The 14,478-nt window shown below is 36.8% G+C and overlaps 17 pseudogenes; all 17 read right to left on the bottom strand.

Moving 5' to 3' along the window:
- Window positions 1-635: 635 nt before the first annotated feature.
- Window positions 636-754, bottom strand: LOC145647950 (5S ribosomal RNA; annotated as a pseudogene).
- Window positions 755-1,545: 791 nt separating this feature from the next.
- Window positions 1,546-1,664, bottom strand: LOC145647948 (5S ribosomal RNA; annotated as a pseudogene).
- A 353-nt stretch (window positions 1,665-2,017) lies between these two features.
- Window positions 2,018-2,136, bottom strand: LOC145649811 (5S ribosomal RNA; annotated as a pseudogene).
- Window positions 2,137-2,926: 790 nt separating this feature from the next.
- LOC145649083 (5S ribosomal RNA) lies at window positions 2,927-3,045 on the bottom strand (annotated as a pseudogene).
- A 351-nt stretch (window positions 3,046-3,396) lies between these two features.
- On the bottom strand, window positions 3,397-3,515 carry LOC145646035 (5S ribosomal RNA; annotated as a pseudogene).
- A 352-nt stretch (window positions 3,516-3,867) lies between these two features.
- Window positions 3,868-3,986, bottom strand: LOC145650448 (5S ribosomal RNA; annotated as a pseudogene).
- Window positions 3,987-5,215: 1,229 nt separating this feature from the next.
- LOC145647904 (5S ribosomal RNA) lies at window positions 5,216-5,334 on the bottom strand (annotated as a pseudogene).
- A 1,228-nt stretch (window positions 5,335-6,562) lies between these two features.
- On the bottom strand, window positions 6,563-6,681 carry LOC145647431 (5S ribosomal RNA; annotated as a pseudogene).
- A 351-nt stretch (window positions 6,682-7,032) lies between these two features.
- LOC145646034 (5S ribosomal RNA) lies at window positions 7,033-7,151 on the bottom strand (annotated as a pseudogene).
- A 352-nt stretch (window positions 7,152-7,503) lies between these two features.
- Window positions 7,504-7,622, bottom strand: LOC145650447 (5S ribosomal RNA; annotated as a pseudogene).
- Window positions 7,623-8,851: 1,229 nt separating this feature from the next.
- Window positions 8,852-8,970, bottom strand: LOC145647902 (5S ribosomal RNA; annotated as a pseudogene).
- Window positions 8,971-10,198: 1,228 nt separating this feature from the next.
- LOC145647430 (5S ribosomal RNA) lies at window positions 10,199-10,317 on the bottom strand (annotated as a pseudogene).
- A 353-nt stretch (window positions 10,318-10,670) lies between these two features.
- Window positions 10,671-10,789, bottom strand: LOC145649809 (5S ribosomal RNA; annotated as a pseudogene).
- A 790-nt stretch (window positions 10,790-11,579) lies between these two features.
- Window positions 11,580-11,698, bottom strand: LOC145649082 (5S ribosomal RNA; annotated as a pseudogene).
- A 351-nt stretch (window positions 11,699-12,049) lies between these two features.
- On the bottom strand, window positions 12,050-12,168 carry LOC145646033 (5S ribosomal RNA; annotated as a pseudogene).
- Window positions 12,169-12,520: 352 nt separating this feature from the next.
- On the bottom strand, window positions 12,521-12,639 carry LOC145649521 (5S ribosomal RNA; annotated as a pseudogene).
- Window positions 12,640-13,868: 1,229 nt separating this feature from the next.
- On the bottom strand, window positions 13,869-13,987 carry LOC145649081 (5S ribosomal RNA; annotated as a pseudogene).
- Window positions 13,988-14,478: the final 491 nt, after the last annotated feature.

Here is a 14,478-nt window from a genome sequence, read left to right as displayed (position 1 = left end):
GGCACTAACAGACAGTTTTTTGATGAATCACTGCACTTCACATTCAGGCATGTGAGTTGGAGAGTAAATGAAAGTGATGCAAAAAAAACGTACAGCATCTGCTATTCCCAGGTGCTAACAGATAGTTTGAGTTAATTATTCACTGCACTTCAAATTTGAACATGATAGCTTGAACATAAATTAAAGGGATGCAATACAATCTTACAGCACCTGCTATTCCCTGGTACTAAAATATTTCTATTTAATCTGTACACTTCACATACAAGCTTGTCAGTTGCAGATTAAAGTAAAGTGATGCAACAAAAACTTACAGCATCTGCTATTCCCAGGTGCTAACAAATAGTTTTTTTAATTAATCACTGCACTTCACATCCTAGCATTTCATCTTGACAGTAAATTAAAGTGATTCAAGAGAAGCTTACAGCATCTCGTAGTCCAAGGTGCTAACAGATAGTTTTTGATGAATCACTGCACTTCACATTCAGGCATGTGAGTTGGAGAGTAAATGAAAGTGATGCAAAAAAAACTTACAGCATCTGCTATTCCCAGGTGCTAACAGATAGTTTTTTTTATTAATCACTGCACTTCACATTTGAGCATGTCAGCTTGAAAGTAAATTAAAGTGATGCAAGAAGATCTTACAGCACCTGGTATTCCTAGGTAGAGTCCCACCTCAGTACTATCCAGGCCCAAACTTGCTTAGCTTCCAAGGTCAGATGAGATTGGGCGTTCTCAAGCTGGTGTGGCCGTAAGCCTTAAACACTTACTCAAATTGCCTAATCATAGCAAATATGATCAAAGACCAATCTGACAATTTTTTTTATTAATCCCTGCACTTGACATTCTTGAATGTTATCTTGAATGTAAATTAAATGATGCAATAAAAGCTTACAACATCTGGTATACGGAGGCACTAACAGACAGTTTTTTGATGAATCACTGCACTTCACATTCAGGCATGTGAGTTGGAGAGTAAATGAAAGTGATGCAAAAAAAACGTACAGCATCTGCTATTCCCAGGTGCTAACAGATAGTTTGAGTTAATTATTCACTGCACTTCAAATTTGAACATGATAGCTTGAACATAAATTAAAGGGATGCAATACAATCTTACAGCACCTGCTATTCCCTGGTACTAAAATATTTCTATTTAATCTGTACACTTCACATACAAGCTTGTCAGTTGCAGATTAAAGTAAAGTGATGCAACAAAAACTTACAGCATCTGCTATTCCCAGGTGCTAACAAATAGTTTTTTTAATTAATCACTGCACTTCACATCCTAGCATTTCATCTTGACAGTAAATTAAAGTGATGCAAGAGAAGCTTACAGCATCTCGTAGTCCAAGGTGCTAACAGATAGATTTTTGAGGAATCACTGCACTTCACATTCAAGCATGTGAGTTGGAGAGTAAATGAAAGTGATGCAAAAAAAACTTATAGCATCTGCTATTCCCAGGTGCTAACAGATAGTTTTTTTTATTAATCACTGCACTTCACATTTGAGCATGTCAGCTTGAAAGTAAATTAAAGTGATGCAAGAAGATCTTACAGCACCTGGTATTCCTAGGTAGAGTCCCACCTCAGTACTATCCAGGCCCAAACTTGCTTAGCTTCCAAGGTCAGATGAGATTGGGCGTTCTCAAGCTGGTGTGGCCGTAAGCCTTAAACACTTACTCAAATTGCCTAATCATAGCAAATATGATCAAAGACCAATCTGACAATTTTTTTTATTAATCCCTGCACTTGACATTCTAGAATGTTATCTTGAATGTAAATTAAATGATGCAATAAAAGCTTACAACATCTGGTATACGGAGGCACTAACAGACAGTTTTTTGATGAATCACTGCACTTCACATTCAGGCATGTGAGTTGGAGAGTAATTGAAAGTGATGCAAAAAAAACTTACAGCATCGGCTATTCCCAGGTGCTAACAGATAGTTTTTTTTTATTAATCACTGCACTTCACATTTGAGCATGTCAGCTTGAAAGTAAATTAAAGTGATGCAAGAAAAGCTTACAGCACCTGGTATTCCTAGGTAGAGCCCCACCTCAGTACTATCCAGGCCCAAACTTGCTTAGCTTCCAAGGTAAGATGAGATTGGGCGTTCTCAAGCTGGTGTGGCCGTAAGCCTTAAGCACTTACTCAAATTGCCTAATCATAGCAAATATGATCAAAGACCAATCTGACAATTTTTTTTATTAATCCCTGCACTTGACATTCTAGAATGTTATCTTGAATGTAAATTAAATGATGCAATAAAAGCTTGCAACATCTGGTATACGGAGGCACTAACAGACAGTTTTTTGATGAATCACTGTACTTCACATTCAGGCATGTGAGTTGGAGAGTAAATGAAAGTGATGCAAAAAAAATGTACAGCATCTGCTATTCCCAGGTGCTATCAGATAGTTTGAGTTAATTATTCACTGCACTTCAAATTTGAACATGATAGCTTGAACATACATTAAAGGGATGCAATACAATCTTACAGCACCTGCTATTCCCTGGTACTAAAATATTTCTATTTAATCTGTACACTTCACATACAAGCTTGTCAGTTGCAGATTAAAGTAAAGTGATGCAACAAAAACTTACAGCATCTGCTATTCCCAGGTGCTAACAGATAGTTTTTTTAATTAATCACTGCATTTCACATCCTAGCATGTCATCTTGACAATAAATTAAAGTGATTCAAGAGAAGCTTACAGCATCTCGTAGTCCAAGGTGCTAACAGATAGTTTTTGATGAATCACTGCACTTCACATTCAGGCATGTGAGTTGGAGAGTAAATGAAAGTGATGCAAAAAAAACTTACAGCATCGGCTATTCCCAGGTGCTAACAGATAGTTTTTTTTATTAATCACTGCACTTCACATTTGAGCATGTCAGCTTGAAAGTAAATTAAAGTGATGCAAGAAAAGCTTACAGCACCTGGTATTCCTAGGTAGGGTCCCACCTCAGTACTATCCAGGCCCAAACTTGCTTAGCTTCCAAGGTCAGATGAGGTTGGGCGTTCTCAAGCTGGTGTGGCCATAAGCCTTAAACACTTACTCAAATTGCCTAATCATAGCAAATATGATCAAAGACCAATCTGACAATTTTTTTTATTAATCCCTGCACTTGACATTCTAGAATGTTATCTTGAATGTAAATTAAATGATGCAATAAAAGCTTACAACATCTGGTATAAGGAGGCACTAACAGACAGTTTTTTGATGAATCACTGCACTTCACATTCAGGCATGTGAGTTGGAGAGTAAATGAAAGTGATGCAAAAAAAACTTACAGCATCGGCTATTCCCAGGTGCTAACAGATAGTTTTTTTATTAATCACTGCACTTCACATTTGAGCATGTCAGCTTGAAAGTAAATTAAAGTGATGCAAGAAAAGCTTACATCACCTGGTATTCCTAGGTATGGTCCCACCTCAGTACTATACAGGGCCAAACTTGCTTAGTTTCCAAGGTCAGATGAGATTGGGCGTTCTCAAGATGGTGTGGCCGTAAGCCTTAAACACTTACTCAAATTGCCTAATCATAGCAAATATGATCAAAGACCAATCTGACAATTTTTTTTATTAATCCCTGCACTTGACATTCTAGAATGGTATCTTGAATGTAAATTAAATGATGCAATAAAAGCTTACAACATCTGGTATACGGAGGCACTAACAGACAGTTTTTTGATGAATCACTGCACTTCACATTCAGGCATGTGAGTTGGAGAGTAAATGAAAGTGATGTAAAAAAAACTTACAGCATCGGCTATTCCCAGGTGCTAACAGATAGTTTTTTTTATTAATCACTGCACTTCACATTTGAGCATGTCAGCTTGAAAGTAAATTAAAGTGATGCAAAAAAAGCTTACATCACCTGGTATTCCTAGGTAGGGTCCCACCTCAGTACTATCCAGACCCAAACTTGTTTAGCTTCCAAGGTCAGATGAGATTGGGCGTTCTCAAGCTGGTGTGGCCGTAAGCCTTAAACACTTACTCAAATTGCTTAATCATAGCAAATATGATCAAAGACCAATCTGACAATTTTTTTTTATTAATCCCTGCACTTGACATTCTAGAATGTTATCTTGAATGTAAATTAAATGATGCAATAAAAGCTTACAACATCTGGTATACGGAGGCACTAACAGACAGTTTTTTGATGAATCACTGCACTTCACATTCAGGCATGTGAGTTGGAGAGTAAATGAAAGTGATGCAAAAAAAACGTACAGCATCTGCTATTCCCAGGTGCTAACAGATAGTTTGAGTTAATTATTCACTGCACTTCAAATTTGAACATGATAGCTTGAACATAAATTAAAGGGATGCAATACAATCTTACAGCACCTGCTATTCCCTGGTACTAAAATATTTCTATTTAATCTGTACACTTCACATACAAGCTTGTCAGTTGCAGATTAAAGTAAAGTGATGCAACAAAAACTTACAGCATCTGCTATTCCCAGGTGCTAACAGATAGTTTTTTTAATTAATCACTGCATTTCACATCCTAGCATGTCATCTTGACAGTAAATTAAAGTGATTCAAGAGAAGCTTACAGCATCTCGTAGTCCAAGGTGCTAACAGATAGTTTTTGATGAATCACTGCACTTCACATTCAGGCATGTGAGTTGCAGAGTAAATGAAAGTGATGCAAAAAAAACTTACAGCATCGGCTATTCCCAGGTGCTAACAGATAGTTTGAGTTAATTATTCACTGCACTTCAAATTTGAACATGATAGCTTGAACATAAATTAAAGGGATGCAATACAATCTTACAGCACCTGCTATTCCCTGGTACTAAAATATTTCTATTTAATCTGTACACTTCACATACAAGCTTGTCAGTTGCAGATTAAAGTAAAGTGATGCAACAAAAACTTACAGCATCTGCTATTCCCAGGTGCTAACAGATAGTTTTTTTAATTAATCACTGCATTTCACATCCTAGCATGTCATCTTGACAGTAAATTAAAGTGATTCAAGAGAAGCTTACAGCATCTCGTAGTCCAAGGTGCTAACAGATAGTTTTTGATGAATCACTGCACTTCACATTCAGGCATGTGAGTTGGAGAGTAAATGAAAGTGATGCAAAAAAAACTTACAACATCGGCTATTCCCAGGTGCTAACAGATAGTTTTTTTTATTAATCACTGCACTTCACATTTGAGCATGTCAGCTTGAAAGTAAATTAAAGTGATGCAAGAAAAGCTTAAAGCACCTGGTATTCCCAGGTAGGGTCCCACCTCAGTACTATCCAGGCCCAAACTTGCTTAGCTTCCAAGGTCAGATGAGATTGGGCGTTCTCAAGCTGGTGTGGCCGTAAGCCTTAAACACTTACTCAAATTGCCTAATCATAGCAAATATGATCAAAGACCAATCTGACAATTTTTTTTATTAATCCCTGCACTTGACATTCTAGAATGTTATCTTGAATGTAAATTAAATGATTCAATAAAAGCTTACAACATCTGGTATACGGAGGCACTAACAGACAGTTTTTTGATGAATCACTGCACTTCACATTCAGGCATGTGAGTTGGAGAGTAAATGAAAGTGATGCAAAAAAAACGTACAGCATCTGCTATTCCCAGGTGCTAACAGATAGTTTGAGTTAATTATTCACTGCACTTCAAATTTGAACATGATAGCTTGAACATAAATTAAAGGGATGCAATACAATCTTACAGCACCTGCTATTCCCTGGTACTAAAATATTTCTATTTAATCTGTACACTTCACATACAAGCTTGTCAGTTGCAGATTAAAGTAAAGTGATGCAACAAAAACTTACAGCATCTGCTATTCCCAGGTGCTAACAGATAGTTTTTTTAATTAATCACTGCATTTCACATCCTAGCATGTCATCTTGACAGTAAATTAAAGTGATTCAAGAGAAGCTTACAGCATCTCGTAGTCCAAGGTGCTAACAGATAGTTTTTGATGAATCACTGCACTTCACATTCAGGCATGTGAGTTGGAGAGTAAATGAAAGTGATGCAAAAAAAACTTACAGCATCGGCTATTCCCAGGTGCTAACAGATAGTTTGAGTTAATTATTCACTGCACTTCAAATTTGAACATGATAGCTTGAACATAAATTAAAGGGATGCAATACAATCTTACAGCACCTGCTATTCCCTGGTACTAAAATATTTCTATTTAATCTGTACACTTCACATACAATCTTGTCAGTTGCAGATTAAAGTAAAGTGATGCAACAAAAACTTACAGCATCTGCTATTCCCAGGTGCTAACAGATAGTTTTTTTAATTAATCACTGCATTTCACATCCTAGCATGTCATCTTGACAGTAAATTAAAGTGATTCAAGAGAAGCTTACAGCATCTCGTAGTCCAAGGTGCTAACAGATAGTTTTTGATGAATCACTGCACTTCACATTCAGGCATGTGAGTTGGAGAGTAAATGAAAGTGATGCAAAAAAAACTTATAGCATCTGCTATTCCCAGGTGCTAACAGATAGTTTTTTTTATTAATCACTGCACTTCACATTTGAGCATGTCAGCTTGAAAGTAAATTAAAGTGATGCAAGAAAAGCTTACAGCACCTGGTATTCCTAAGTAGGGTCCCACCTCAGTACTATCCAGGCCCAAACCTGCTTAGCTTCCAAGGTCAGATGAGATTGGGCGTTCTCAAGCTGGTGTGGCCGTAAGCCTTAAACACTTACTCAAATTGCCTAATCATAGCAAATATGATCAAAGACCAATCTGACAATTTTTTTTATTAATCCCTGCACTTGACATTCTAGAATGTTATCTTGAATGTAAATTAAATGATGCAATAAAAGCTTACAACATCTGGTATACGGAGGCACTAACAGACAGTTTTTTGATTAATCACTGCACTTCACATTCAGGCATGTGAGTTGGAGAGTAATTGAAAGTGATGCAAAAAAAACTTACAGCATCGGCTATTCCCAGGTGCTAACAGATAGTTTTTTTATTAATCACTGCACTTCACATTTGAGCATGTCAGCTTGAAAGTAAATTAAAGTGATGCAAGAAAAGCTTACATCACCTGGTATTCCTAGGTATGGTCCCACCTCAGTACTATACAGGGCCAAACTTGCTTAGTTTCCAAGGTCAGATGAGATTGGGCGTTCTCAAGATGGTGTGGCCGTAAGCCTTAAACACTTACTCAAATTGCCTAATCATAGCAAATATGATCAAAGACCAATCTGACAATTTTTTTTATTAATCCCTGCACTTGACATTCTAGAATGGTATCTTGAATGTAAATTAAATGATGCAATAAAAGCTTACAACATCTGGTATACGGAGGCACTAACAGACAGTTTTTTGATGAATCACTGCACTTCACATTCAGGCATGTGAGTTGGAGAGTAAATGAAAGTGATGTAAAAAAAACTTACAGCATCGGCTATTCCCAGGTGCTAACAGATAGTTTTTTTTATTAATCACTGCACTTCACATTTGAGCATGTCAGCTTGAAAGTAAATTAAAGTGATGCAAAAAAAGCTTACATCACCTGGTATTCCTAGGTAGGGTCCCACCTCAGTACTATCCAGACCCAAACTTGTTTAGCTTCCAAGGTCAGATGAGATTGGGCGTTCTCAAGCTGGTGTGGCCGTAAGCCTTAAACACTTACTCAAATTGCTTAATCATAGCAAATATGATCAAAGACCAATCTGACAATTTTTTTTTATTAATCCCTGCACTTGACATTCTAGAATGTTATCTTGAATGTAAATTAAATGATGCAATAAAAGCTTACAACATCTGGTATACGGAGGCACTAACAGACAGTTTTTTGATGAATCACTGCACTTCACATTCAGGCATGTGAGTTGGAGAGTAAATGAAAGTGATGCAAAAAAAACGTACAGCATCTGCTATTCCCAGGTGCTAACAGATAGTTTGAGTTAATTATTCACTGCACTTCAAATTTGAACATGATAGCTTGAACATAAATTAAAGGGATGCAATACAATCTTACAGCACCTGCTATTCCCTGGTACTAAAATATTTCTATTTAATCTGTACACTTCACATACAAGCTTGTCAGTTGCAGATTAAAGTAAAGTGATGCAACAAAAACTTACAGCATCTGCTATTCCCAGGTGCTAACAGATAGTTTTTTTAATTAATCACTGCATTTCACATCCTAGCATGTCATCTTGACAGTAAATTAAAGTGATTCAAGAGAAGCTTACAGCATCTCGTAGTCCAAGGTGCTAACAGATAGTTTTTGATGAATCACTGCACTTCACATTCAGGCATGTGAGTTGCAGAGTAAATGAAAGTGATGCAAAAAAAACTTACAGCATCGGCTATTCCCAGGTGCTAACAGATAGTTTGAGTTAATTATTCACTGCACTTCAAATTTGAACATGATAGCTTGAACATAAATTAAAGGGATGCAATACAATCTTACAGCACCTGCTATTCCCTGGTACTAAAATATTTCTATTTAATCTGTACACTTCACATACAAGCTTGTCAGTTGCAGATTAAAGTAAAGTGATGCAACAAAAACTTACAGCATCTGCTATTCCCAGGTGCTAACAGATAGTTTTTTTAATTAATCACTGCATTTCACATCCTAGCATGTCATCTTGACAGTAAATTAAAGTGATTCAAGAGAAGCTTACAGCATCTCGTAGTCCAAGGTGCTAACAGATAGTTTTTGATGAATCACTGCACTTCACATTCAGGCATGTGAGTTGGAGAGTAAATGAAAGTGATGCAAAAAAAACTTACAACATCGGCTATTCCCAGGTGCTAACAGATAGTTTTTTTTATTAATCACTGCACTTCACATTTGAGCATGTCAGCTTGAAAGTAAATTAAAGTGATGCAAGAAAAGCTTAAAGCACCTGGTATTCCCAGGTAGGGTCCCACCTCAGTACTATCCAGGCCCAAACTTGCTTAGCTTCCAAGGTCAGATGAGATTGGGCGTTCTCAAGCTGGTGTGGCCGTAAGCCTTAAACACTTACTCAAATTGCCTAATCATAGCAAATATGATCAAAGACCAATCTGACAATTTTTTTTATTAATCCCTGCACTTGACATTCTAGAATGTTATCTTGAATGTAAATTAAATGATTCAATAAAAGCTTACAACATCTGGTATACGGAGGCACTAACAGACAGTTTTTTGATGAATCACTGCACTTCACATTCAGGCATGTGAGTTGGAGAGTAAATGAAAGTGATGCAAAAAAAACGTACAGCATCTGCTATTCCCAGGTGCTAACAGATAGTTTGAGTTAATTATTCACTGCACTTCAAATTTGAACATGATAGCTTGAACATAAATTAAAGGGATGCAATACAATCTTACAGCACCTGCTATTCCCTGGTACTAAAATATTTCTATTTAATCTGTACACTTCACATACAAGCTTGTCAGTTGCAGATTAAAGTAAAGTGATGCAACAAAAACTTACAGCATCTGCTATTCCCAGGTGCTAACAGATAGTTTTTTTAATTAATCACTGCATTTCACATCCTAGCATGTCATCTTGACAGTAAATTAAAGTGATTCAAGAGAAGCTTACAGCATCTCGTAGTCCAAGGTGCTAACAGATAGTTTTTGATGAATCACTGCACTTCACATTCAGGCATGTGAGTTGGAGAGTAAATGAAAGTGATGCAAAAAAAACTTACAGCATCGGCTATTCCCAGGTGCTAACAGATAGTTTGAGTTAATTATTCACTGCACTTCAAATTTGAACATGATAGCTTGAACATAAATTAAAGGGATGCAATACAATCTTACAGCACCTGCTATTCCCTGGTACTAAAATATTTCTATTTAATCTGTACACTTCACATACAATCTTGTCAGTTGCAGATTAAAGTAAAGTGATGCAACAAAAACTTACAGCATCTGCTATTCCCAGGTGCTAACAGATAGTTTTTTTAATTAATCACTGCATTTCACATCCTAGCATGTCATCTTGACAGTAAATTAAAGTGATTCAAGAGAAGCTTACAGCATCTCGTAGTCCAAGGTGCTAACAGATAGTTTTTGATGAATCACTGCACTTCACATTCAGGCATGTGAGTTGGAGAGTAAATGAAAGTGATGCAAAAAAAACTTATAGCATCTGCTATTCCCAGGTGCTAACAGATAGTTTTTTTTATTAATCACTGCACTTCACATTTGAGCATGTCAGCTTGAAAGTAAATTAAAGTGATGCAAGAAAAGCTTACAGCACCTGGTATTCCTAAGTAGGGTCCCACCTCAGTACTATCCAGGCCCAAACCTGCTTAGCTTCCAAGGTCAGATGAGATTGGGCGTTCTCAAGCTGGTGTGGCCGTAAGCCTTAAACACTTACTCAAATTGCCTAATCATAGCAAATATGATCAAAGACCAATCTGACAATTTTTTTTATTAATCCCTGCACTTGACATTCTAGAATGTTATCTTGAATGTAAATTAAATGATGCAATAAAAGCTTACAACATCTGGTATACGGAGGCACTAACAGACAGTTTTTTGATTAATCACTGCACTTCACATTCAGGCATGTGAGTTGGAGAGTAATTGAAAGTGATGCAAAAAAAACTTACAGCATCGGCTATTCCCAGGTGCTAACAGATAGTTTTTTTTTATTAATCACTGCACTTCACATTTGAGCATGTCAGCTTGAAAGTAAATTAAAGTGATGCAAGAAAAGCTTACAGCACCTGGTATTCCTAGGTAGAGCCCCACCTCAGTACTATCCAGGCCCAAACTTGCTTAGCTTCCAAGGTAAGATGAGATTGGGCGTTCTCAAGCTGGTGTGGCCGTAAGCCTTAAGCACTTACTCAAATTGCCTAATCATAGCAAATATGATCAAAGACCAATCTGACAATTTTTTTTATTAATCCCTGCACTTGACATTCTAGAATGTTATCTTGAATGTAAATTAAATGATGCAATAAAAGCTTACAACATCTGGTATACGGAGGCACTAACAGACAGTTTTTTGATGAATCACTGCACTTCACATTCAGGCATGTGAGTTGGAGAGTAAATGAAAGTGATGCAAAAAAAATGTACAGCATCTGCTATTCCCAGGTGCTATCAGATAGTTTGAGTTAATTATTCACTGCACTTCAAATTTGAACATGATAGCTTGAACATACATTAAAGGGATGCAATACAATCTTACAGCACCTGCTATTCCCTGGTACTAAAATATTTCTATTTAATCTGTACACTTCACATACAAGCTTGTCAGTTGCAGATTAAAGTAAAGTGATGCAACAAAAACTTACAGCATCTGCTATTCCCAGGTGCTAACAGATAGTTTTTTTAATTAATCACTGCATTTCACATCCTAGCATGTCATCTTGACAATAAATTAAAGTGATTCAAGAGAAGCTTACAGCATCTCGTAGTCCAAGGTGCTAACAGATAGTTTTTGATGAATCACTGCACTTCACATTCAGGCATGTGAGTTGGAGAGTAAATGAAAGTGATGCAAAAAAAACTTACAGCATCGGCTATTCCCAGGTGCTAACAGATAGTTTTTTTTATTAATCACTGCACTTCACATTTGAGCATGTCAGCTTGAAAGTAAATTAAAGTGATGCAAGAAAAGCTTACAGCACCTGGTATTCCTAGGTAGGGTCCCACCTCAGTACTATCCAGGCCCAAACTTGCTTAGCTTCCAAGGTCAGATGAGGTTGGGCGTTCTCAAGCTGGTGTGGCCATAAGCCTTAAACACTTACTCAAATTGCCTAATCATAGCAAATATGATCAAAGACCAATCTGACAATTTTTTTTATTAATCCCTGCACTTGACATTCTAGAATGTTATCTTGAATGTAAATTAAATGATGCAATAAAAGCTTACAACATCTGGTATACGGAGGCACTAACAGACAGTTTTTTGATGAATCACTGCACTTCACATTCAGGCATGTGAGTTGGAGAGTAAATGAAAGTGATGCAAAAAAAACTTACAGCATCGGCTATTCCCAGGTGCTAACAGATAGTTTTTTTATTAATCACTGCACTTCACATTTGAGCATGTCAGCTTGAAAGTAAATTAAAGTGATGCAAGAAAAGCTTACATCACCTGGTATTCCTAGGTATGGTCCCACCTCAGTACTATACAGGGCCAAACTTGCTTAGTTTCCAAGGTCAGATGAGATTGGGCGTTCTCAAGATGGTGTGGCCGTAAGCCTTAAACACTTACTCAAATTGCCTAATCATAGCAAATATGATCAAAGACCAATCTGACAATTTTTTTTATTAATCCCTGCACTTGACATTCTAGAATGGTATCTTGAATGTAAATTAAATGATGCAATAAAAGCTTACAACATCTGGTATACGGAGGCACTAACAGACAGTTTTTTGATGAATCACTGCACTTCACATTCAGGCATGTGAGTTGGAGAGTAAATGAAAGTGATGCAAAAAAAACTTACAGCATCGGCTATTCCCAGGTGCTAACAGATAGTTTTTTTTATTAATCACTGCACTTCACATTTGAGCATGTCAGCTTGAAAGTAAATTAAAGTGATGCAAAAAAAGCTTACATCACCTGGTATTCCTAGGTAGGGTCCCACCTCAGTACTATCCAGGCCCAAACTTGTTTAGCTTCCAAGGTCAGATGAGATTGGGCGTTCTCAAGCTGGTGTGGCCGTAAGCCTTAAACACTTACTCAAATTGCTTAATCATAGCAAATATGATCAAAGACCAATCTGACAATTTTTTTTTATTAATCCCTGCACTTGACATTCTAGAATGTTATCTTGAATGTAATTTAAATGATGCAATAAAAGCTTACAACATCTGGTATACAAAGGCACTAACAGACAGTTTTTTGATGAATCACTGCACTTCACATTCAGGCATGTGAGTTGGAGAGTAAATGAAAGTGATGCAAAAAAAACTTACAGCATCTGCTATTCCCAGGTGCTAACAGATAGTTTGAGTTAATTATTCACTGCACTTCAAATTTGAACATGATAGCTTGAACATAAATTAAAGGGATGCAATACAATCTTACAGCACCTGCTATTCCCTGGTACTAAAATATTTCTATTTAATCTGTACACTTCACATACAAGCTTGTCAGTTGCAGATTAAAGTAAAGTGATGCAACAAAAACTTACAGCATCTGCTATTCCCAGGTGCTAACAGATAGTTTTTTTAATTAATCACTGCATTTCACATCCTAGCATGTCATCTTGACAGTAAATTAAAGTGATTCAAGAGAAGCTTACAGCATCTCGTAGTCCAAGGTGCTAACAGATAGTTTTTGATGAATCACTGCACTTCACATTCAGGCATGTGAGTTGGAGAGTAAATGAAAGTGATGCAAAAAAAACTTACAGCATCGGCTATTCCCAGGTGCTAACAGATAGTTTGAGTTAATTATTCACTGCACTTCAAATTTGAACATGATAGCTTGAACATAAATTAAAGGGATGCAATACAATCTTACAGCACCTGCTATTCCCTGGTACTAAAATATTTCTATTTAATCTGTACACTTCACATACAATCTTGTCAGTTGCAGATTAAAGTAAAGTGATGCAACAAAAACTTACAGCATCTGCTATTCCCAGGTGCTAACAGATAGTTTTTTTAATTAATCACTGCATTTCACATCCTAGCATGTCATCTTGACAGTAAATTAAAGTGATTCAAGAGAAGCTTACAGCATCTCGTAGTCCAAGGTGCTAACAGATAGTTTTTGATGAATCACTGCACTTCACATTCAGGCATGTGAGTTGGAGAGTAAATGAAAGTGATGCAAAAAAAACTTATAGCATCTGCTATTCCCAGGTGCTAACAGATAGTTTTTTTTATTAATCACTGCACTTCACATTTGAGCATGTCAGCTTGAAAGTAAATTAAAGTGATGCAAGAAAAGCTTACAGCACCTGGTATTCCTAGGTAGGGTCCCACCTCAGTACTATCCAGGCCCAAACTTGCTTAGCTTCCAAGGTCAGATGAGGTTGGGCGTTCTCAAGCTGGTGTGGCCATAAGCCTTAAACACTTACTCAAATTGCCTAATCATAGCAAATATGATCAAAGACCAATCTGACAATTTTTTTTATTAATCCCTGCACTTGACATTCTAGAATGTTATCTTGAATGTAAATTAAATGATGCAATAAAAGCTTACAACATCTGGTATACGGAGGCACTAACAGACAGTTTTTTGATGAATCACTGCACTTCACATTCAGGCATGTGAGTTGGAGAGTAAATGAAAGTGATGCAAAAAAAACTTACAGCATCTGCTATTCCCAGGTGCTAACAGATAGTTTGAGTTAATTATTCACTGCACTTCAAATTTGAACATGATAGCTTGAACATAAATTAAAGGGATGCAATACAATCTTACAGCACCTGCTATTCCCTGGTACTAAAATATTTCTATTTAATCTGTACACTTCACATACAAGCTTGTCAGTTGCAGATTAAAGTAAAGTGATGCAACAAAAACTTACAGCATCTGCTATTCCCAGGTGCTAA

This window comes from Electrophorus electricus, chromosome 13 (assembly GCF_041902795.1).
Source record: "Electrophorus electricus isolate QZ-2024a chromosome 13, ASM4190279v1, whole genome shotgun sequence".
NCBI lineage: Eukaryota > Metazoa > Chordata > Actinopteri > Gymnotiformes > Gymnotidae > Electrophorus > Electrophorus electricus.
The sequence above is the reverse complement of the archived record's forward strand: the minus strand, read 5'-3'. Positions and strand labels throughout refer to the sequence as shown.